The sequence below is a fragment of the Microcaecilia unicolor genome, chromosome 3 (genome assembly GCF_901765095.1).
Source record: "Microcaecilia unicolor chromosome 3, aMicUni1.1, whole genome shotgun sequence".
NCBI lineage: Eukaryota > Metazoa > Chordata > Amphibia > Gymnophiona > Siphonopidae > Microcaecilia > Microcaecilia unicolor.
The window spans coordinates 234,823,729-234,847,417 of record NC_044033.1 but is presented as its reverse complement, the minus strand read 5'-3'; the positions used below and the strand labels follow the sequence as shown (position 1 = coordinate 234,847,417).

The following is a 23,689-nucleotide window of genomic DNA, read 5'->3' as shown; positions in this document are numbered from 1 at the left end:
GGAGATGTACATACATTATAAGGGCTTGGCAACTGGCTTGATTCCTGATCAGCAAGTATACCCTCAAAGACATTTGAGGCAGACAAAGTGAAGATACTTACCTGTAGCAGGTATTCCCCGAGGACAGCAGGCTGATTGTTCTCACACTTGGGTCGATGTCCACGTCGGCCCAGGATTGGAAGTTTTGCTTACAAAAATCAAAAATCTTCCAGAGCTGACGCGCGGACCGGTTTCCCGCCCGTCGCGTGAGTAAGGACCTCAGTGTAGTCCAAAAGCAAGAGAAGAACAATGAACAACTGCAAAGGGGAGGAGGGCGGGTTTGTGAGAACAACCAGCCTGCTGTCCTCGGAGAATACCTGCTACAGGTAAGTATCTTCGCTTTCTCCGAGGACAAGCAGGCTGCTTGTTCTCACACTTGGGGTATCCCTAGCTGCCAGGCTCACTCCAAACAATGAACATTGGTCAATTGGGCCTCGCAACGGCGAGGACATAACAGAGATTGACCTGAAAAGAAACACAACTAAGTGAGAGTGCAGCCTGGAACAGAACAGAAATGGGCCTAGGAGGGAGGAGTTGGATTCTAAACCCCGAACAGATTCTGAAGGACTGAGCTAACGGAGGACAATTTGGAGGCATGGATTCCAGATTGAGAGTGTATCCTAACCGGACTATTTGAAGAACCCACCTGTCGGAGGTTATAAGAGGCCACCTTTGGTGAAAAAATATTAACCTCCCTCCAACCGGTAAGTCGTCTGGAATGGACTCTTGCACTGTGGCTATGCTGCACTGGATCCAGTCAAAAGCCCGTCCCTTGCTTTTGCAGGGGAGCAGCATGGGCCTTAGGCGCACGCTGTTGACGAGAATGAGCGCGCTGGGACTGAGCCTGGGTAGGCTTCCAAGAAGCAGGAGTGTACCTACTCCTATTATAGGAATAGGGAGCACTCCTCTTCCCTCCAAAAAACCTCCTAGATGAGGAGGTGGTAGTAGAAAACGCCCGGCGGGAGAGAGAATCCATAGCATCATGGTGCTTTTTGATCTGAACGACCACATCCTCTACTTTTTCGCCAAAAAGGTTATCCCCCCGGCAAGAAACGTCCGCCATTCACTGCTGGATCTTATGATCCAGGTCAGAGACACGCAGCCATGAGAGTCTGCGCATCACTATACCTTGAGCAGCTATTCTGGGTGTCACATCAAAAGTGTCATAAGTACCCCTGGCCAGGAATTTTCGGCACGCCTTCTGCTGCCTGACCACCTGGTGAAAAGGTTCGGCGAGCTCCGGAGGAAGTGCTTCGACCAAACTAAACAGTTGACTCACCGAGTTCTGCAAGTGGATACTCGTGTAGAGCTGGTATGTCTGAATCATGGCTGCGAGCATAGCGGCCTGATACGTCTTCCTCCAAAAGAATCCAAGGTCCTAGACTCTCTGCCTGGGGGCGCCGAGGCATAGTCCCTAGTACTCTTGGTTCTCTTGAGAGCAGAATCCAGAACCATGGAATCGTGAGGTAGTTGAGACTTCACCATTACCGGCTCTCCATGGACTCTGTACTGGGACTCAGTTTTTTGGGGGACCACTGGATTAGAGAGAGGGAACAACCAGATTCACATAAGAACTTCCCTCATTCTGTTATGCAAAGGAGCCACTGCAACCTCTGTAGGTGGAGAAGGATAATCCAAGACCTCGAGCATCTCGGCCCTGGGCTCATCCACAACCTCCATAGGGAAGGGAATATCCTTAGACATTTCCTGAGCAAAGAAAGAAAAAGAAAGACTCTCAGGCGGAGACATCCTTCTCTCAATGGGCGGAGTAGGATCAGAGGGGACCCCATAGGACTCTTCTTCAGAAAAGTACCTGGGATCTTCCTCCCACGAACGCTCATCCTTGGTATCGGACAAAAGCTCTCTAAGAGCAGCCCGAACCCGAGCCTGTCTCGATGTCGAGGAATGACGACCTCAATGGAGATGTCGAGAAGTCGACCCCTGCCTGGTCTATGGCGAAGCTTTCTCCGTTGATGTTGAAGGAGAGTCGACCTGGGTGGCAGCCGACGCCAATGCCACAAGTGGCAACAAGGTCGGGGACCTCACCACAGGCGAAGGACCAGATGCCACTTCAACAGACAGTGCAGAAGGCTCAAGCACCCCTGGCACCGAAGTACACTGGCGCAGCAATCCCTCCAGAAGCTGTGGAAGAAGGATCCTGATGCGCTCGTCAAGAGCCGCCATTGGAAAAGGCTGCGGGGCCAGTGTAGGGGCCAGTGGCAGAATCTGTGGGGGCTCAAGAGCCAGTACCAGGCTGCCAGAAGACCGACGCATAGGCACCTCCTGTATTGAGGGTGAGCGGTCCTCCTGGCGCCGACGCTTCTCGGGTGCCAAATCCCTCGGCTCCCCAGAGCTCTCGGTACCGCGCATGGAAGGAGATCAATGATGGTGCTTCTTAGCCTTCGCTCGACAATCGTCGAGACTCGGTACCGAGAGGAGGACGTGGAATCCTCATGCCTCCTCGGGGCCGGGTCCGACGAAGGTTGGTCTTGGGGGCCCTGCATAGCATAAGGCCTCGAGACAGGTGGAGACCCAATCGATGCCTCACTACTCCCAGCATGATGTGGTCGTTCGGCAGCCATTACCTGTGCTCTCAAAGTCGATGCTTCCCTCAATGTCGGCATCGATGCTGCTGACCTCGGTACCAATGCCGATGCTGACGTCGAAGGACTGGCCCAATCAGCAAAACGTTTCTGTCTTTGAGCCTCCCTAGACACTTGGGTCCGTTTTTTCATCAAAGGACACAACTTACAAGCAGCTGGTAGATGATTGGGCCCAAGGTACTGGAGACACCACACATGGGAGTAGGTACCCAAGATGGTCCGGTTACACTGAGTACAACGCTTGAAGTCGCTGGGTGTCCTCAATGACATGGACGGAAAAATGGTGGCTGTGAAATTAAAGGACGCGATTGTGCCAATTAAAAAGGCACAAAAAGGGAAAACAAAACCCAGCCGCGCGACCTAAAAGACGGCCGCGGTGAAAAGAAAGAAAACTTAAACTTAGTGAGAAAACTAAGGAAAATAAAGGTAGAGAATTTTTTTTTTTGAAACAAGAAACAAAAGGAGAAAAAGAATCGGTAATGCGCACACTCTTTCCTGGGCCGAGAGGAACACAGCGAAAAAACCTTGTCACCTCAGACGCGGAGAAAAAGAAACTGAAGTCCTCACTCACGCGACGGGTGGGAAACCGGTCCATGCATGCGCAGTGCACACCACTCGCACGCCAGAAGACTCTGGAAGATTTTTGATTTTTGCTAGCAAAACGTCTGATCCTGGGCCCACGTGGACGTCGACCCAAGTGTGAGAACAAGCAGCCTGCTTGTCCTCGGAGAACAAAAGAGGATATATCAGTAGTTCAAGTGGGGCATAACATAAATCTGCATCACAGAATGAAAATGGTCTGCAGAGCTTAAACTTCTAAGTCCTGTGACTAATTGTATTTTAAAGAATACACTCTTGATAACATCAGCAATTTGCTACTTAAATAATAGTAAAGAGTAGAAAATGACTCAGCTTCTCAATTAATTCAAGGAAGGAAGAGAAGCATGTTCAAACTGAAAAGATCAAAGTAGACATTCCTCTCCCGAATGAGACAACTACTGAATTTTGGTTTTCTCTATGTTCAGGGATTGACCATTGGCATTCATCCAAGCTCATATTATTCTCAGATAAATTTCAATCAGTTTAAATCCTTCTTCAGCTTTTAATGGTATGGAAAAATAAAACTAAAGATTGTTCGCATAAAAACAATTGCTGATACCTAAATTAGCTAACAATGTTCAAACTGGAAATATAAAAAAATTAAACAGAAGGGAAGATAGGAACAAACCCCATGTGCATTTGAGTTCAATCTGATCCAATATGATTTGGGAGAATTTTGAATCACTTGAAAATGACAATCTACTAAACAAAATTTAAGCCATAATAGGAATCGCAAACAATTTTAAATATCCAGGGCTTTTATCTTAAATAGGACACAGTAATCTTTTTAGCGCATGCTAATGATTAGCATGCACTAAACACTAGAGATGCTTATAGGAATATGTGGTCATCTTAGCATTTAGTACATGCTAATCATTAGCGCATGCTAAAAAACGCTACTGCAGCTTAGTAAAAGGTCCTATCAATTAATACAGCATGATTCACAGTATTCAATGCAGCTGCTACATCTATTGATGCCAGAAAAAAACCTCTCACCTTTTATTGAAATGTATAGATGTTGAAGATATATTAATGATATATTATTTTTTTACTGAGTACTGAAAATGTCCATCAATTTAAAGGGTTCTGAAACTAGTTCAGTTCCAGTTCAGCATGTATACAATCTACTTATCAATATTCTTGGGGCAATATTGCCGTCATTGCCATACGCTCAAAACAAAGCAAGCAAACCTATGAGCTGCTGCTTCCACATTGTCGTTCTTTATTGTTGGTCCACATCTGTAACATGTCTAACGCTGTTTCAGTTGGATAGGTAATGCCTTAAAAGGGTGGAGGAGAAAATAAATAACAACTGAATATCACTAAAACAGCTTCACAAATTATTGTATCTGGTAGAAACAGCAATTATAAACTCCGTAGTTTGTGCCCATTTTTCTGCATGCTCTTCTATAGAATACAGATGGCCAGATTTCAGTCAGGATATCCTGTTTCCTGATGGGTTCATCTTATAAGTACATAAGTACTTAAGTATTGCCATACTGGGACAGATCCAAAGGTCCATCAAGCCCAGCATCCTGTTTCCAACTGTGGCCAATCCAGGTCACAAATATCTGGCAAGATCCCCAAAAAAGTACAAAACATTTTATACTGCTTATCCCAGAAACAGTGGATTTTCCCTGAGTCCAATTTAATAATGGTCTATGGACTTTTACTTCAGGAAGCCGTCCAAATATTTTTAAAACTCTGCTAAGACAACCGCCTTTACCACATTCTCTGGCAACAAATTCCAGAGTTTAATTACACATTGATTGAAGAAACATTTTCCCCTATTTGTTTTAAATTTACTACTTTGCAGCTTCATTGCATGACCCCTAGTCCTAGTATTTTTGGAGAGCATAAACAGACGCTTAATGTCTACCCATTCAACTCCACTTATTATTTTATATTTTGTAATCTGCCTTGGGAAGCCTGGTGTTATAAACTATTCTTTAAATTAACAGGATGACAGTTCAGACATTGAAAAACAGTTTTACAATCAGTTAGGTTAATGTACACTTTAGTGCAAAAATGATCCATCTAACAAATTTTAACATCCAGGAAATTAGTCTTGCCCCAAGAATATTGAAATATCAAAACAAAGCAAACAAATCTATGAGCTGCTGCTTCCACGTTGTCGTTCTTTATTGTTGGTCCACATCTGTAACACATCTAAAGCTGTTTCAGTTGGATAGGCAATTTATTTTAGAAATAAAAGCAAGACTTGCTATAGATTGACGTACTAAACCATATGACCACTGTCTCATCTTAGCAAACAGAGGGCATCTTTTACTAAGGCGCACTCATGTTTTTAGAATGCGCTAAAATTTGGGGAGCGTTAAACGTTAGAGATGCCCATAGGAATGCATTGGCGTTTTTTAACGTTTAGCGCACCTACAATTTTAGCGCATGCCAAAAACATGAGCACACTTTAGTAAAAGACCCTCAGATTAAAGTCCACCATCCCAGATGTTGGAATAAGGAACTTAAGGTGTAAGTCTTGCTTATTAATAAGCATCTAAAATCTATTACAACCACATTTAGAAGAGTTCCATCTATTAGCTGCCAATGAATTAGCAAAACTCTGAAAACGCTAGGAAATTCTTCCACAACTCTTCTGGCATAACTGTCGCTGCACCATCTGCTACTGGAGCTAATGTTCTGAAATGTATCCACTGGAACTGAGAAAGAGAGTCTGCTATATCATTGTGCACACCAGGAACATAGGTAGAGCGAAGATACTTACCTGTAGCAGGTATTCTCCGAGGGCAGCAGGCCCAGGAATGGAGAATTTTCCAAGTAAAATTAAACAGCTACGTGGGAGCTTCCAGCGCACGGGGCACATCCACCACGCATGCGCGGCCGTCTTCCCGCCCGCGCATCAACGTTCCCGCTCAGTTATATTTTTAAAAAAACTTATTTCTTTAGTTTGTCCCTTTTAAGTTTCCTTTCACTTTCATCGCAGCCCTCTTTAGGCTGCGCATACGCAGTTCTCATTCTTCTGCCCCTCTTTTTGGCACAATCGAGCCTTTTGATTTCGCTGCCACGATTCATGTTCAAGAGGTGCCATGTTCAAGAGGTGTCGGCGCATCGGTCTTCGGACAGCCCGGTACCGCCTCCTCAGCCTCAACCAGTTCTGGCACCGGCTCCCATACCGACCCCGCAGCCTTGCTCGACGGCGACTCTAGACAAGCGCATCCGAGCCCTGCTTTCAGGTCTCCTGGAGGGCTTGCTGCAGTCTGCTTTGGTACCAGGTGTGCTTGCGCCCCCCGTGCCACCTGTGGAAGTGGTGGCTGGCTCTATCCCCATGCGGAGGTCGTCGACGCTGGTACCGCTTGCAGCATCTGCGTTGGTTGCCACCCAGGTGGTTTCCCTGTCGACGTCGATGGAGGAAGCTTCATCGCCGCAGGCATGGGAATCTACCTCTCGACATTGTCCTCGAGAACCTGGTGCTTCAGCATCGAGACAGGCCTGGTTTTGGACGCCTGTCAAAAAAGAACTCCTGTCCGATACCGATGAGGATGCCTCGTGGGATGAGGGGGAGGACCCCAGGTATTTCTCCTCCGAGGAGTCTTGTGGTCTTCCCTCTGATCCTACTTCCTCTCCAGAAAAAAAGCTTTCTCCCCCAGAGAGTTTTTCTTTCTCATCATTTTTCCGGGAAATGTCTGTGGCCATTCCCTTCCCTGTGGTTTCTGAGGATGAGCCCAGGACTGAGATGCTCAAGGTCCTTGACTATCCTTCACCACCTAAGGAGTCATCCACAGTTCTTTTGCATAATGTCCTAAAGGAGACACTTATGCGGAACTGGATGAAACCACTAAGTAATCCCACCATCCCCAAGAAAGCTGAGTCCCAATATTGGATTCACGGAGAACCTGAGTTGATGAAGTCGCAGTTACCTCACAACTCTATGGTTGTGGATTCTGCTCTCAAGAGAGCCAAGAGTTCTAAAAATTTTACCTCGGCGCCCCCAGGGCGAGAACTTAGAACTCTGAACTCGTTTGGGAGAAAGGTGTATCAGGCCTCTATGCTCGCGGTCAAGATCCAGTCTTACCAGCTTTACACGAGCATTCTCTTGCGGAACACGGTGGAGCAACTGGCAGGCTTGGTTGATAAGCTTCCCCCGGAGCTCTCCAGGCCTTTTCAGGAGGTGGTCAGGCAGCAGAAGGCGTGTCGTAAATTCCTGTCCAGGGGTGCTTACGATTCTTTTGATGTCGCATCCAGAATCACTGCTGAGGGTATAGTGATGCGCAGACTCTCATGCCTGCGTGCCTCTGACCTGGACAATCGAGTCCAGCAGCGGATTGCAGTTGTCCCTTGCCGGGGGGGCTAACATTTTTGGTGAGAAGGTTGAGCAGTTGGTTGATCAGATCACCGAGCGGGAAACCGCTGTGGCCAATCTCTCCTGCCGGTCGCCTTCTGCTTCTACCTCAACTGGTAGACATTTTTTCCAGGGAAGGAAGAATATTCCTTACGCTTATAATAAGTGTAGGTACAATCCTCCTTCTCGGCAGCCTGCTCAGGCTCGTCCCCAGCGCGTTCGTTCTCATCAACAGCGTGCGCCACGACAGGCCCCTGAGCCTCCCCAGCAAAAGCAAGGGACGGGCTTTTGACTGGCTCCAGCAGAGCATAGCCACTGTAAAAGTGTCCAACCGCCAATCGGTGGGTTCTTCAAATAGTCCGGTTAGGATATCCCTCAATTTGATATCCAAGCCTCCAAATTGTCCACCGGGAGCTCAGTCTTTCAGCTTCCAGCACAAGCAGGTACTTGCTGAGGAACTCTTCGCCCTTCTCAAGGCCAATGCGGTTGAGCCTGTTCCACCAGGGCAAGAAGGGCTGGGATTCTATTCCACGTACTTCCTTGTGCAAAAGAAAACAGGGGGGATGCGTCCCATCCTAGACCTAAGGGCCCTGAACAAATTCCTAGTCAAGAAAAGTTCAGGATGATTTCCCTGGGCACCCCCTTCTTCCCATGATTCAGGCAAAGGATTGGCTATGCTTTCTGGACTTGAAGGACGCTTAAACACACATCCCGATACTTCCAGCTCACAGGAAGTATCTTCAATTTCATCTGGAGACCCAGCATTTCCAGTATTGTGTGCTGCCTTTTGGTCTGGCGTCTGCGACAGGGGTCTTTACAAAATGCCTGGCAGTAGTTGCAGCGTCGCTACGCAGACTGGGAGTGCATGTGTTCCCTTATCTTGATGATTGGCTGGTGAAGAACATCTCAGAGGCAGGGGCTCTACAGTCCATGCAGGTGACTACTCAACTACTGGAGCTCCTCGGGTTTGTCATAAATCACCCCAAGTTCCATCTCTCCCCTGTCCAGAATCTGGAATTTATAGGAGCTCTGTTGGACTCACAGACAGCTCATGTCTATCTTCCCAGGGCCAGAGCAGACAATCTTCTGTCTCTAGTTTCCATGGCCAGAGCGCCTCGACAGATCATAGCTTGGCAGATGTTGAGGCTCCTGGGCCACATGGCCTCCATGGTTCATGTGACTCCCATGACGCGCCTTCACATGAGATCAGCTCAATGGACCCTAGCTTCCCAGTGGTATCAGGCTGCAGGGAACCTAGAGGATGCAATCCAGCTGTCCACCGATTTTCACAATTCCCTTCAGTGGTGGACAATTCGATCCAATTCGGTTTGGGACGTCCCTTCCAAATTCCTCAGCCACAAAAAGTGCTGACAACGGATGCATCCCTCCTGGGGAGGGGAGCTCATGTCAATGGGCTCCACACTCAGGGTGTTTGGTCCCTTCAGGAAACAGGTTTTCAGATCAACCTCCTGGAGTTGCGAGCGGTCTGGAATGCTCTAAAGGCTTTCAGAGATCGACTGTCCAACCGAATCATTCTAATTCAGACAGATAATCAGGTTGCGATGTACTACATCAACAAGCAGGGGGCATCGGATCTCGCCCTCTGTGTCGGGAAGCCGTCCAGATGTGGCTTTGGGCTCGCTGTCACAGCATGTTTCTTCAAGCCACGTATCTGTCAGGCGTAAACAACAGTCTGGCCGACAGGTTGAGCAGGATTATGCAACCTCATAAGTGGTCTCTGAACATGGGCGTAGCCCGCAAGATCTTCCAAGCGTGGAGCATCCCCTCGGTGGATCTTTTTGCCACTCAGATCAATCACAATGTCCCTCAATTCTGTTCCAGAATTCAGGCCCACGACAAGCTAGTGTCGGATGCCTTTCTCCTTCATTGGGAGGAGGGCCTTCTGTATGCATATCCTCCCATACCTCTGGTGGGGAAGACTTTGCTGAAACTCAAGCAAGACTGCGGAACCATGATTCTGATTGCTCCCTTCTGGCCTCATCAGATCTGGTTCCCTCTTCTTCTGGAGTTATCCTCCGAGGAACCGTGGAGATTGGATTGTTTTCCAACCCTCATCACTAAGAACAAGGGGGCGCTTCTGCATCCCAACCTCCAGTCTCTGGCTCTCACGGCCTGAATGTTGAGAGCTTAGAATTCACCTCCTTGGATCTTTCAGAGGGTGTCTCCCGAGTCTTGCTTGCTTCCAGAAAATATTCCATGAAGAGGTGTTACTTTTTCAAATGGAGGAGGTTTGCCATCTGGTGTGATAGCAAGGCCCTAGATCCTCACTCTTGTCCTACACACACCCTGCTTGAATACTTTCTACACTTGTCAGAGTCTGGTCTCAAGAGCAACTCTGTAAGAGTTCACCTTAGTGCAATTAGTGCTTTTCATCAGCATGTAGAAGGTAAGCCTATCTCTGGACAGCCTTTAGTTGTTCGCTTCATGAGAGGCTTACTTTTGTCAAAGTCCCCTGTCAAACCTCCACCAGTGTCATGGGATCTCAACGTCATTCTCACCCAGCTGATGAAACCTCCTTTCGAGCCACTGGATTCCTGCCATTTGAAGTATTTGACCTGTAAGGTCATTTTCTTGGTGGCTGTTACTTCAGCTCGTAGGGTCAGTGAGCTTCAAGCCCTGGTAGTGCATGCTCCTTATCTCAAGTTTCATCACTCTAGAGTAGTCCTCCGCACTCACCCTAAGTTTTTGCCAAAGGTGGTGTCGGAGTTCCATCTGAACCAGTAAATTGTCTTGCCAACATTTTTCCCCATCCTCATACCCGCCTTGCTGAACATCAGTTGCACACCTTGGACTGCAAGAGAGCCAGTGGCGTTCCTGGACTTGATGACACCCGGGGCGGAGCGCCGATGCGCCCCCCCCCCAGGTGCAGCACGCCCCCCCTCCGCTAGATGACACCTCCCCCCCTCCGGCGAAATGACACCCCACCCGGGTGCACGCCACTGTGGGGGGGTGCCACGGTGCGCGCCTGCTCCTCCGAGTTCACTAAACTTCGTTCGTTCGCTGCAGCTCCCTCTGCCCCGGAACAGGAAGTAACCTGTTCCGGGGCAGAGGGAGCTGCAGCGAACGAACGAAGTTTAGCGAACTCGGAGGAGCAGGCGTGCGCCGCGGCACCCCCCACAGCATGCACCTGGGGCGGACCGCCCCCAATGCCCCCCCCCCCCCTTGGTACGCCACTGAAGAGAGCATTGACCTTTTACCTGGAGCGGACAAGCCCCTTCAGACAGTCCACCCAAATGTTTGTTTCTTTTGATCCCAACAGGAGGGGAGTCGCCATCGGGAAATGCACCATTTCCAATTGGCTAGCAGCTTGCATATCCTTTACTTATGCCCAAGCTGGGCTAACTCTTGAGGGTCATGTCACGGCTCATAGTGTTAGAGCCATGGCAGCATCGGTGGCTCACTTGAAGTCAGCCACTATTGAAGAGATTTGCAAGGCTGCGACGTGGTCATCAGTTCACACATTCACATCTCACTACTGCCTTCAGCAGGATAGCTGACGTGACAGTCGGTTTGGGCAGTCAGTGCTGCAGAATCTGTTTGGGGTTTAGAATCCAACTCTACCCTCCTAGGCCCATTTTTATTCTGTTCCAGGCTGCACTCTCAGTTAGATATTCTAGTTCGTAGGTCAATCCTTGTTATGTCCTCGCCATTGCGAGGACCAATTGACCTTTCTTTGTTGTTTTGAGTGAGCCTGGGTGCTAGGGATACCCCATCAGTGAGAACAAGCAGCCTGCTTGTCCTCGGAGAAAGCGAAGATACTTACCTGTAGCAGGTATTCTCCAAGGACAGCAGAATTCTTAATTCATGCAGAAGCTGGTTCCAAATCTTGGAACCTACAAAACTGACTGCTTTATCTTGCATGTTTATCTCTCGCTCAGATCCCTCCACAGTCCAAATGCAGCCAAAGCTGCCTACCAGGTTTCAGGAAAATAATCCGGAAAGGATTGCCAGTCTACTGCTTTGACTGTATCCCCTGTCCCAATGGAGAAATCTCCACACAAACTGGTAAATAAAAGGAAGCTGTAGAATGAGAGGTATAGGATGAAGGTGAAAGGAGATAGACTCAGGAGTAACCTAAGGAAATACATCTTTTCAGAAAGGGTGGTGAATTCATGGAATGACCTCCTGGTGGAGGTGGTGGTGATGACGACTGTATCTGAATTCAAAAAAGCTTGGGACAAGTATATAATGGAAAGGACGAGATAGTACTACAACTAGTAATATCCTTTTCATGACTTTGTAATTGTATTTACTATGTAAGCCGCATTGAGCCTGCAACATGTGTGACTCTGTTGCAGGTGTTGCCTGCCTCCAGCTTTCGTCAGCCTCTGGTGATCATTGCCTCTCTCCTGGCCGCATGCTGCTGATGTTTCCTCAGTGCTTCGTCTGTGCTATCTGGGCACTGCTGCAGTTCCCGTTTGAGGATCGCCTTGCCTGGACCTGTTCGAGCCACTCTGTTTTGCCTGGATCTCCATCATCACCTGGATTTCTGCCGTTCATCTTAGTCTCTCTTTCCTTTCCCTTCTTACCCTGTTCTTTCGCCCCTAACTAATATAATGTAATTGTAACTGATTTCACTGTGCATTGTAAGCCACTTTGAGTCTGCTTCAGGTGGAAAAAGGTGGGGTATAAATGTCCATGAATAAATAAATAAATAGTAGATGGCATGGGTAGGCAGACTGGATAGGCCATAGGGTCTTTATCTGCCTTTATTTTTCTCTCATGTTTTTTCTGTGTTTCTATATGGAATATGTAGCGTGTCCTTGATTGTAGGTTAACTACTAAGGGGGAATTTTATAATTTTATGATTAATAGTAGTCTGACTCTTGGAAGGTTACCTGTGTTTTGGAAATATTTTGTATTTGTTTTGAAATCTGTGCAGGCTGATCAAGCAGATGTAAATAATTTTAGAGTGATTTCAAATTTGACTTTGTTAGCTAAGGTGGTTGAGCAGTCAGTTTTGCAGCAGTTGGACTATTTCGTGGAGACGACCATTATTTTGCATTTGCATCAGGCAGGGTTTAAGGCAGGATATAGTACAGAGTCAATCTTAAGTTTTCTTAATACTTATGAGATTATTGACTCTGGACATATTGCCCTAGTTATTTATTTAGATTTGGTCTTGGCTTTTGATCTTGTGGCTCATGATTTGATGATATAATGGTTAGAAAGTATTGGAGTCCAGGGTATGGCTTTGGCTTGGTTTAAATCTTTTCTTAGGCAACACAACAGCAGAGGTGATTCAGGGAATGAATAGCAGTCGAGAGCTCAAAAAAATAATATTTATTGGAAAAAGAACCCAACTTGGCCAAAGCCGAAACTTGGCCAAGTTGGGTTCTTTTTCCAATAAATATAATTTTGGTGAACTCTCAACTGCTATTCATTCCATTGAGTACCTCCGCTGTTGTGTTGCCTGTTTCTGTGGAGGGTTGTCTCCTGCTTTTTTCTGCTTAAATCTTTTCTTAGTCAAAGAACATTTCATGTAGTAGCTGGCTCGGAGGCTTTCTCTAATTTTCAGTTAAGGTGTAGGGTGTCTCAGGGTTCCATGCTTTCCCTATTATTATTTAATATTTTTCTTAGCCCTCTTATTTTGTTCATTCATGGGCTAGGACTTAATGTGTGTTGTTATGAGGATGACATACTTATTGTGGGGAGAGTGGATCCCTTGCAACCAGATTTGACTAGTATCCAATGTGGTTTAGCACAGGTGGTGTCTTGGTTGGAGAGTAACTGGTTGGTTTTGAATGTGACAAAGACTGTGACATGCTTGTTGACTGAACAGTTACCAGATATGACAATTAAACCATTATAGTGACAGTTAAGGTTTTTAAATACCATGGGGTTTTAATTGATTCTCATCATACTTTTAATGAGCAGGTTTCATCTGTGGTTAAAGTGGTGTGGTAGCCATGTTGGTGCACTCTTTTTTTAATGAAATTTCGAAATATCAACCAAGTAAATATTTGTACAGCAAAGTGATATACACAAGATACTAATAAACAAAAAGATCACATTTCAATAATCTAAATATAAATATAAAGAAATATCACTGAAGTCCACAAAATAATGATCCAAGACTACAGAAAAGAGAGAATCCTAATGAAAAGAAACTATCAAGAAAGAGAAGAAGAAAGAAATTTACCTGAAGTGCCAGAGTATACAGCTATATTCATGAAGCGTTAACTAGCTATTGGGGTAACATCCTGGTTACCTACTACACGGTTAACCACTAAAAAGGCAGAGAGATGAGAAGGGTCAAAGAAGACATATTTCACAGAATGGTATCTAATAATGCACTTACAGGGGTAAGAAAGAAAGTGGTTCTGAGCTGAAGTACACCTGCCTGGTCTCATCAATAGAAACTGTTTATGTGTTTTTTGATTATCTCTGGCTACATCTGGGAAAATCTGAATATTTAAGACCCAGAAAGGACTTATTTCTATTCTTAAAAAACAATTTCATGAGCCAGATTTTACCTAGGGCTAAATGCCACAGAAGCAACCATAGATGCCGCTGTGTGTGGCCATCTCTGTATCTGAAAGTTCCAGAATAACTGAAACATTTAAAGGAACTTTGTTTTGTTCCAAATGATTCTCTCTCTCCGAGTTAACTAGTAAACCTAAGTAAAAGGTGATAAATTCTCTTCAGTGACCCCCAAACTTTTTTAAGGTATCTTTTCAGTTTGTCTCCAGGTAAGACTGTTAATACCTGTGGAAAATTCAATTTTGCTCCTCATATTCCCAAAATCTTTAACCAGGTGCTGGAACTGAACCAAACTCCTGCAAAGGAAAGGTTTAATTCTGACCTCTAAATCCCAAACTTCTCCACTGTCTGGCTTTAGGTGAGATACCTGATAATCTCTTTAATTTTAATGCTTATTGCTTAATAAATTTAATTAGCACTGTGAAACCTCTCTTTCTTTCTTTCTTTCTTTCTTTCTTTCTTTCTTTCTTTCTTTCTTTCTTTCTTTCTTTCTTTCTTTCTTTCTTTCTTTCTTTCTTTTTCTTTCTTTCTTTCTGTTCCTGCCAAACTCTGATAGAGAGGAGAAGCATTTTACATTACTGAAACTGCTATAATTATTGGGAATATTTAGATTTATTTAAAAGGAAAGTTAGTAATATCTAGGGCAGTTTTAAAAGTTAAATCAATTGAAAATTCTTTGACCAGACTGTACCATTTGGGTCCATTCAGCTAGAGAATTCCCTTGATAATAGCACTTAGCTGACACTTTGGGACTTATAATCCCACCCACCCCAGGGTTTGCCACTCATTTATAGACAAACCAAACCTCATTAACTTTACTCATCAATCGTACACAGGCAGTCTTGCAGGCTGTTACTCCAATATAGTATACCTGTTCATACCCATTTCAACCAATCAGGATGACTTTTATTCTCTGCAGTATATGTGGTGCTTTAGTTTCAAGGCCAATCATCTGGAGACTTAAAGCTTGTCCTATCTGTCTCTGTCTTCAGCTATCTACTTTAAAACAAGAGCTCTGTAAAGTAATGCAAGAATTAGATGCAATTAAAGCAAATTATAGGACTGTGCAGAATCATAACTTCTCACCACTGCCTCAAAGAATAAAACCACACAAGAACAGATGGTTCACAGTAGGCTCAGGCAGACTTCATCATGTGACACAGAAGCATCCGCCCGCACAAGTGTTGCCACTACAAAATTCTTTTGCTCCACTACAGCACTGTGATGTTCCTGAAAATAAAACTGAAGCGGAAAAAAAAGAAAAAGCAAGGAAGGGGGAACAAAAAGATGAGAAGGTACCCAAAGAGAAAACACCCTCACAAATCACTAAAACCAAAACACATACTAGGAAATGTAGGTGGAAAGCAATGACCACAAATGCTCGCAGTCTAAGCAATAAAATTCATGACCTTCAAGCCCTGATTTTGGAGGCTGACTTGGACATAGTTGCAGTCACAGAGACATGGCTCAATGGTTCCCATGAATGGGATGTAAACATACCAGGCTATAATCTTTTTAGGAAGGATAGAGAGGGACGTAAAGGTGGAGGAGTAGCTCTGTATGTGAGAAATGATATCGCAGTGACTGAAATGACAGGGAACTGGGGAAAGGAAGAAGCGATATGGATCACCTTAAAAAGAAAGGGTAGAACCTTGGTCCACGTGGGTGTTGTCTATAGACCCCCGACACAATTGGAGGAACTAGATAAAGATCTGATCGCTGATATTCAAAAGTTGGGGAAGAAAAGAGAGGTGCTGTTGTTGGGAGATTTTAATCTGCCGGATGTAGATTGGAAGGTTCCATCTGCGAAATCGGAAAGAAGTAGAGAGATTGTGGATGCTTTCCAAAGTGCTCTGCTCAGACAAATTGTGACAGAACCCACAAGGGAGGGAGCCACGTTGGATCTGGTGCTCACGAATGGGGATAGTGTGTCAAATGTCCGAGTGGCTGCACACCTGGGAAGCAGTGACCATCAAACGGTTTGTTTTGATATAACAGCTCATGTGGATGGCGGCCACTCTAAACTCAAAGTCCTGGATTTCAAGCGAGCTGACTTTAACAAAATGGGAGAATACCTGAGGAAGGAGCTGATGGGTTGGGAGGACATACAGTACGAGAAGTGGAAGGACAGTGGTCCAGGCTGAAAGAAGTAATAAACAGGGCCACAGACCTTTATGTAAGGAGAGTAAATAAAAGCAAGAGAAAAAGGAAACCAATATGGTTCTCAAAGCAAGTGGCTGAGAAAATAAAGATTAAAGAGTTAGCGTTCCAGAAATATAGAAAATCTCAAGAGGAGGAACACGGGGAGGAATACTGGATGAAACTGAAAGAAGCCAAGAGAGAGGTACGTCTGGCGAAGGCGCAAGCGGAAGAACAAATGGTTAGAAATGTAAGGAGGGGAGACAAAAACTTCTTTAGGTATATTAGTAAAAGGAGAAAGACTAAAAAGGGAATTGTGAGACTAAAAGATACAGCGAAACGCTATGTAGAAAATGACGAAGAAAAAGCCAATTTGCTAAATAGATACTTTTGTTTTGTTTTCACTGAAGAAATTCCTGGGGAAGGACCGAGAGAGACTGGCAAAAGTACACCTGAGAATGAGGTGGATAGAGCACCGTTCACGGAAGAGAGTGTGTATCAACAACTTGGAAAGCTAAAGGTGGACAAAGCCATGGGACCGGACGGGATCCACCCCAGAATACTGAGGAAGCTCAGAGAGGTTCTGGCGGGTCCTCTTAAAGATTTGTTTAATAAATCCTTGGAGACGGGAGAGGTTCCGAGAGATTGGAAAACGGCGGAGGTGGTCCCTCTTCACAAAAGTGGTGATAGGGAAGAAGCTGGAAACTACAGGCCGGTAAGCTTCACTTCGGTTATTGGAAAAGTAATGGAAGCCATGCTGAAGGAAAGGATAGTGAATTTCCTGGAAGCCAATAAGTTGCAAGATCTGAGACAACATGGTTTCACCAAAGGGAAATCGTGCCAAACGAATCTCATTGAATTCTTTGACTGGGTGACAGGAGAATTAAATCAAGGACGTGCTATGGACGTAATCTACTTAGATTTCAGCAAGGCTTTTGACACGGTTCCCCACAGGAGGCTCTTAAATAAACTAGACGGGCTGAAGATAGGACCCGAAGTGGTGAACTGGATTAGGAACTGGTTGACGGGCAGACGCCAGAGGGTGGTGGTGAATGGAGTTCGCTCGGAAGAGGGAAAGGTGAGTAGTGGAGTGCCTCAGGGATCGGTGCTGGGGCCGATTCTGTTCAATATATTTGTGAGTGACATTGCCGAAGGGTTACAAGGTAAAGTTTGCCTTTTTGCGGATGACACCAAGATTTGCAACAGAGTGGACACCCCGGAGGGAGTGGAAAACATGAAAAAAGATCTGAAGAAGCTAGAAGAATGGTCTAACGTTTGGCAATTAAAATTCAATGCGAAGAAATGCAAAGTGATGCACTTAGGGAGTAGAAATCCACAGGAGACGTATGTGTTAGGCGGGGAGAGTCTGATAGGCACGGATGGGGAGAGGGATCTTGGGGTGATAGTATCTGAGGACCTGAAGGCGACGAAACAGTGCGATAAGGCGGTGGCCGTAGCTAGAAGATTGCTAGGCTGTATAGAGAGAGGAGTGACCAGCAGAAGAAAGGAGGTTTTAATACCCCTGTATAAGACGTTGGTGAGGCCCCACCTGGAGTATTGTGTTCAGTTTTTGTTCAGTTTTGGAGGCCGTACCTCGCGAAGGATGTTAAAAAAATGGAAGCGGTGCAAAGAAAAGCTACGAGGATGGTATGGGATTTGCGTTCCAAGACGTATGAAGAGAGTCTTGCTGACCTGAACATGTATACCCTGGAGGAAAGGAGGAACAGGGTTGATATGATACAGACGTTCAAATATTTGAAAGGTATTAATCCGCAAACGAATCTTTTCCGGAGATGGGAAGGCAGTAGAACGAGAGGACATGAAATGAGATTGAAGGGGGGCAGGCTCAGGAAAGATGTCAGGAAGTATTTTTTCACAGAGAGGGTGGTAGACGCTTGGAATGCCCTCCCGCGGGAGGTGGTGGAGATGAAAACGGTAACGGAATTCAAACATGCGTAGGATATGCATAAAGGAATCCTGTGCAGAAGGAATGGATCCTCAGAAGCTTAGCTGAAATTGGGTGGCGGAGCAGGTGGGAGGAAGAGGGGTTGGTGGTTGGGAGGCTAGGATAAGGGAGGGCAGACTTATACGGTCTGTACCAGAGCCGGTGATGGGAGGCGGGACTGGTGGTTGGGAGGCGGGAAATACTGCTTGGCAGACTTATACGGTCTGTGCCCTGAAAAAGACAGGTACAAATTCAAGGTAAGGTATACACATATACGTTTATCTTGGGCAGACTAGATGGACCATGCAGGTCTTTTTCTGCCATCATCTACTATGTAACTATGTTACTATGTTATCATAACAGTTTGTGATTTCTGAGTCTCAACTAAATCAGATTCAAGCTTAACAACTCACATGGACAAAGCTTGCAAATCTTCTACATTTTTCCCACTTTTAATTCAACTTCAGATACTTTTTTATGCAGGCTCAAAATTTGGAGACATAGAGCCTTCCCCAAATCAACAACTACGTTCCAAAAATTATCCAGAGTTACTTCAAACAGTCTGTCCAACAAAAAAGAAGGAATTGGTGTTGCAGATACCTGGAGTGATAGGAAATTACCATCTGAATCCTTCAATTGCCTCTCCACTGGAAGTTAAAACCGACATGGTGTCTTCCGAGGGGTTTGAGGAAGTCAAAAACCCCACCTCAGTTGCAGCGTCTGGCTGAATTAGAGCCTCACACAGCCCCGCACTGGTAACACTTCCTGGATCACAGGCAGGTAGTCTCAGAAGCGGCAAACTGCTACTGCATGGATATGAAGGAGGAACTCTTAGGTCAGGGCTAAAGGTGGTTTCCAGCCCAGGAGACACCTCAGGCTCCTCTCTAAGTCCAGGCGAAACAAGCAGGCTACCTCCTGACATTCCTGTAAGTCCTGAGGTCTGTGCAAAGACATCAATAGGACAGATGTGTGAGGCAGCAACCCGCTGGGAGGCTCTGGCAGCTGGTCTGCCTCGTCGCTTCGGCATAGCGGAAAAAAGGCTGAGGACACAAAATGGAGCTACTAATGGCACTTCAGGTTAGTGCAGCATCTTGGATCTCCATGTTAGTCCACTTTTAAAGATAATAAATTAAAATAAATCAAAACATAGAAAATAAAATAAGGTGACACCTTTTTTTATTGAACTGAGGGGCTATTTTACAATGGGCTGTAAGCCCAACACAGGATTACCCAGTGCTTTTTTTGCATACAGTTCAAGCTTCTACTACTAACCTACAAATGCACTCAATCTGCAGCCCCTCATTACCTCTCTACCCTTATCTCCCCTTACACTCCTACCCGAAACCTCCGCTCCCAGAACAAATCCCTCCTCTCTGTACCCTTCTCCACCACCGCCAACTTCAGGCTCCGCCCTTTCTGCCTCACCTCACCCCATGCTTGGAATAAACTCCCTGAGCCCATACGCCAGGCCCCCTCCCTGCCCATCTTCAAATCCTTGCTCAAAGCCCACCTCTTCAATGTCGCCTTCGGCACTTAACCACTATACCTCTACTCAGGAAACCTAGACTGCCCCAACTTGACATTTCGTCCTTTAGATTGCAAGCTCCTTCGAGCAGGGACTGTCCTTCTTTGTTAAACTGTACAGCGCTGCGTAACCATAGTAGCTCTCTAGAAATGTTAAGTAGTAGTAGTAGTAGAAAAAAAGGGGGTGCTGGACTGGTACTCATTATGGGTGGGGTCACCACATATGGCTCCACCCCTATTGTAGCCACACCCACATTGGCCACACCCCTTATACCAGCCATGGTGCATATAAACAGACATCATTGAAAATATTATACTAGTACAGGAGAAAAAAATAACATGATTTTTTTTCATTATAAATCATTTCTGTAAGCTGTTACAGCTCCAGTATACCCAGTGCAAAATAAGACAGCAGATGTAAATTCTCAAATTGGACATATTCCAAACACTAAAATGAAAATAAAATGATTTTTTTCTACCTTTGTTGTCTGGTGACTTTGTTTTTCTAGCCATATTGGTCCCAGTCTCTGATTCTGCTGCTCTCTATCTGTTCTCTTAACTCCGTTTCTAGGGCTTCCTTTCCATTTATTTCTTTACTTTCCTCCTTTCTTCTTCATTTCTTGCCCTACATCCATAAGTAAAAGCTGGGTCCTCCTCCGTGAAATTGACTGGAGGAGGTAAAACGTGGATCCAGCTTTTGCCTATTTTCTCCATCCATGTGCAGTTTTCTCCTCTCTTCCCTTTCCCTCATCTCCATCCATGTTCATCTTTTTCTTTTTTCTTTCCTCCCCTCCATCCATATCCAGCACTTCTCCTCTCTCCATCTCTCCATCCATGTCCAGCATTTCTCCTCTCTCTTCCCTCCCCTGTATCCCTATAAAGCAATACTTCTCTCTCCCCTCTCCTCCATCCAAGTCCAGCATTTCTCCTCTCTCCCGCCAACTCCTCCATCCATCCATGTCCAGCAATTCTCCTCTATCTCCTGCTCTCCTCTCCATCCATTTCCAGCATTTCTCCTCTCTCCCCTGCCCTCCCCTCCCATGTCCAGCGATTCTCCTCTATCCCCTGTCCTCCCCTGCCATCCATGACCAGTGATTCTCCTCTCTCCTCTTCCCTCCTCTCTCAACCATATCCAACAGTTCTCCTCTCTCCCCTGCCCACGCCTTCCATCCATGTCCAGCAAATCTCTCTTCGCTGACCTCCCCTCGCATCCATGTCCAGTATGTCTCCTCTCTCCCCTGCCCTCCCCTCTCATCCATGTGCAGTGATTCTCCTCTGCCCCCTGTCCTCCCCTGCCATCCATGTCCAGCGATTCTCCTCTCTCCCCTGTCCTCCCCTGCCATTCATGTCCAGCGATTCTCTTCTCCCCTGCCCTCCCCTCCTATCCATGTCCAGCGATTCTCCTCTCTCCACTGCCCTCACCTCCCATCCATGTCCAACAATTCTCTCTTCCCTGCCCTCCCCTCCCATCCATGTCCAGTATGTCTCCTCTCTTCCCTGCCCTCCCCTCTCATCCATGTCCAGCGATTCTCCTCTTCCCCCTGTCCTCCCCTGCCATCCATGTCCAGTGATTCTCTTCTCCCCTGCCCTTCCCTCACATCCATGTCCAGCATGTCTCCTCTCTCCTCTGCCCTCCCCTCTTCGCTTGCCTCCTTGTCACTTCCCTTTTCTCTCAGCGTATCCCGCCCTCTTAGAAAGGAAGTTACATCAGAGGAAGGCGGGACGCGCTGAGAGGGAAGGGAAGCGACGAGGAGGCAAGCCTGCCTGCCTGCTGCTTTTACTGCCGGTTCGCTGTGACTTCAGGTAAATTAAAGATTTCAAAGCAGGGAGCACGGGTGCATGAATGGAAGGGAGCGGGCAGGTGAGCCGGACCGCACAAAAAAGGTGCCGGTACGCACCGGCACAAAAAAAGCACTGGGCTTACCGCACGCTAAAATGGAACTATCGCCAGCCCAACAAGGCTACCAGTGGTAGTTCTAGCTGGAGCATGTGCCATTTCTGGTGCTCCAGAAAAATTTTTTTCCCTAGCATGAAGCTAACCCAGCAGTAATCAGACATCACCATGCGCTGCCCGTTTACCGCTGGATTACCGCGGGAGCCCTTACTTCCACCTCAATGAGTGGTGGTAATTGCTGCCCACTGTATGGCCACGTAGTAAGAGTTATCTTGCCGCATGGCCATTTTTGGGAGGGGGGATTTTTACCCGCTGCAGTAAAAACGGCCACTGCAGGGCCCTTTTTCCCGTAGCTTAGTAAAAAGACCCTTAATACATTTTTTGATTAGCTTTCAGTGGTAACCCTTCTTCTTCAGATCGGAAATGTGGATGAGTCACATGGTACACATCAAAAACACACGTGGGCACATGGAGGAGATAAGCAGGAAATCTACTAATTATAGCAGGCTGATAAGAAAAGTCTACAAACAAACTTTCCTCATTTAAAAGGAATGGAATGGAACAAAAAAAAAAAACGAACAAACACTGAACGCATGGAAACTACTTCGGAGAAAATACAAATACACCATAAAACAGACCAAAAGACTACACTACAAAACAATAATAGGACCAAGCTACAAAGACACACATAAACTCTTCAACCTTGTGAACAAACTGTTAGACACCACACCAGTTACAAACAATGGCAAAGATGTACCAGATGCGGACAACCTTGCGAAATACTTCAAGGAGAAAATTATACAACTACGACTCAAAATACCTGCCAGCCCTATTGAGTACGCCACAATTTTAGACTGTCTAGACCCAGAAGAAGGAACATACCCTGCAGACAGAACTTGGACCGAATTCGAAATACTATCTGAAGATCTCATCTCCGAAACTCTCAAAAGATATGCAAAATCCCACTGCAAACTAGACACGTGCCCAAACAACCTCATGAAATCTGCTCCTCAACAATTCATAACAGACCTAACGAGCCACGTAAACTTCATGCTACAAAATGGACTCTTCCCAAAAGAAAAAGGAAAAATATTACTCACCCCAATCTCTAAAGACACAAAGAAAAGCACAAGTGAAATAACCAACTACAGGCCAGTAGCATCCATACCTTTAATAACCAAAGTAACAGAAGGAATGGTAACCAAACAACTCACAAACTATCTAAACAAACACTCAATACTACATGACGCCCAATCAGGATTCCGATCGAATCATAGCACAGAAACAGTATTAGTCACCATTATGACCAAATTTAAACAGACAATCGCAACTGGCAACAACATACTCCTCCTTCAATTCGACATGTCAAGTGCCTTTGACATGGTTGACCACAGAATCCTGTTACATATACTCGAATACTTTGGCATTGGAGGTAATGCCTGAATTGGTTCGAAGGGTTCCTAACCCAACGTTCATATCAAGTCACATCAAATTCGACCACATCTAAGACATGGATACCTGAATGTGGAGTACCACAAGGATCACCTCTCTCACCAACCATTTTCAACTTAATGATGATCCCTTTGGCAAAACTCCTATCAAACCAGAACCTTAACCCATACATCTACACTGATGATGTGACAATATACATCCCCTTCAAACAGGACATTAACGAAATCGTCAACAAAATTGATCAAAGCCTACACATCATGAACACATGGGCGGATGCATTTCGACTGAAATTAAATGCAGAAAAAACTCAATGCCTGATTCTCACCTCTCAATACAATACAAAAGAATTCACAACCATTAACACTCCAAACCTGAACCTTCAAGTCTCAGAAATGCTAAAGATCCTTGGAATCACCATCGACCGCCACCTAACGCTTGAAACTCATGCTAACAACACAACAAAAAAGATGTTTTACAGCATGTGGAAACTAAAAAGGATAAGACCATACTTCCCAAGATCCGTCTTTCGTAGCCTAGTGCAATCCCTTGTGCTCAGCCATTTGGATTATTGCAACTCACTATATGCAGGTTGCAAAGAACAAACACTGAGGAAACTGCAAACAGCCCAGAATACGGCAGCCAGACTTATCTTTGGAAAGCCAAAATATGAA

The 23,689-nt window shown here is 45.7% G+C and overlaps 1 pseudogene; it reads right to left on the bottom strand.

The window, feature by feature from the left end:
* Positions 1-19,175, bottom strand: part of LOC115464438 — a 102,846-nt pseudogene extending 83,671 nt beyond the window's left edge.
* Between the last annotated feature and the right edge of the window lie 4,514 nt (positions 19,176-23,689).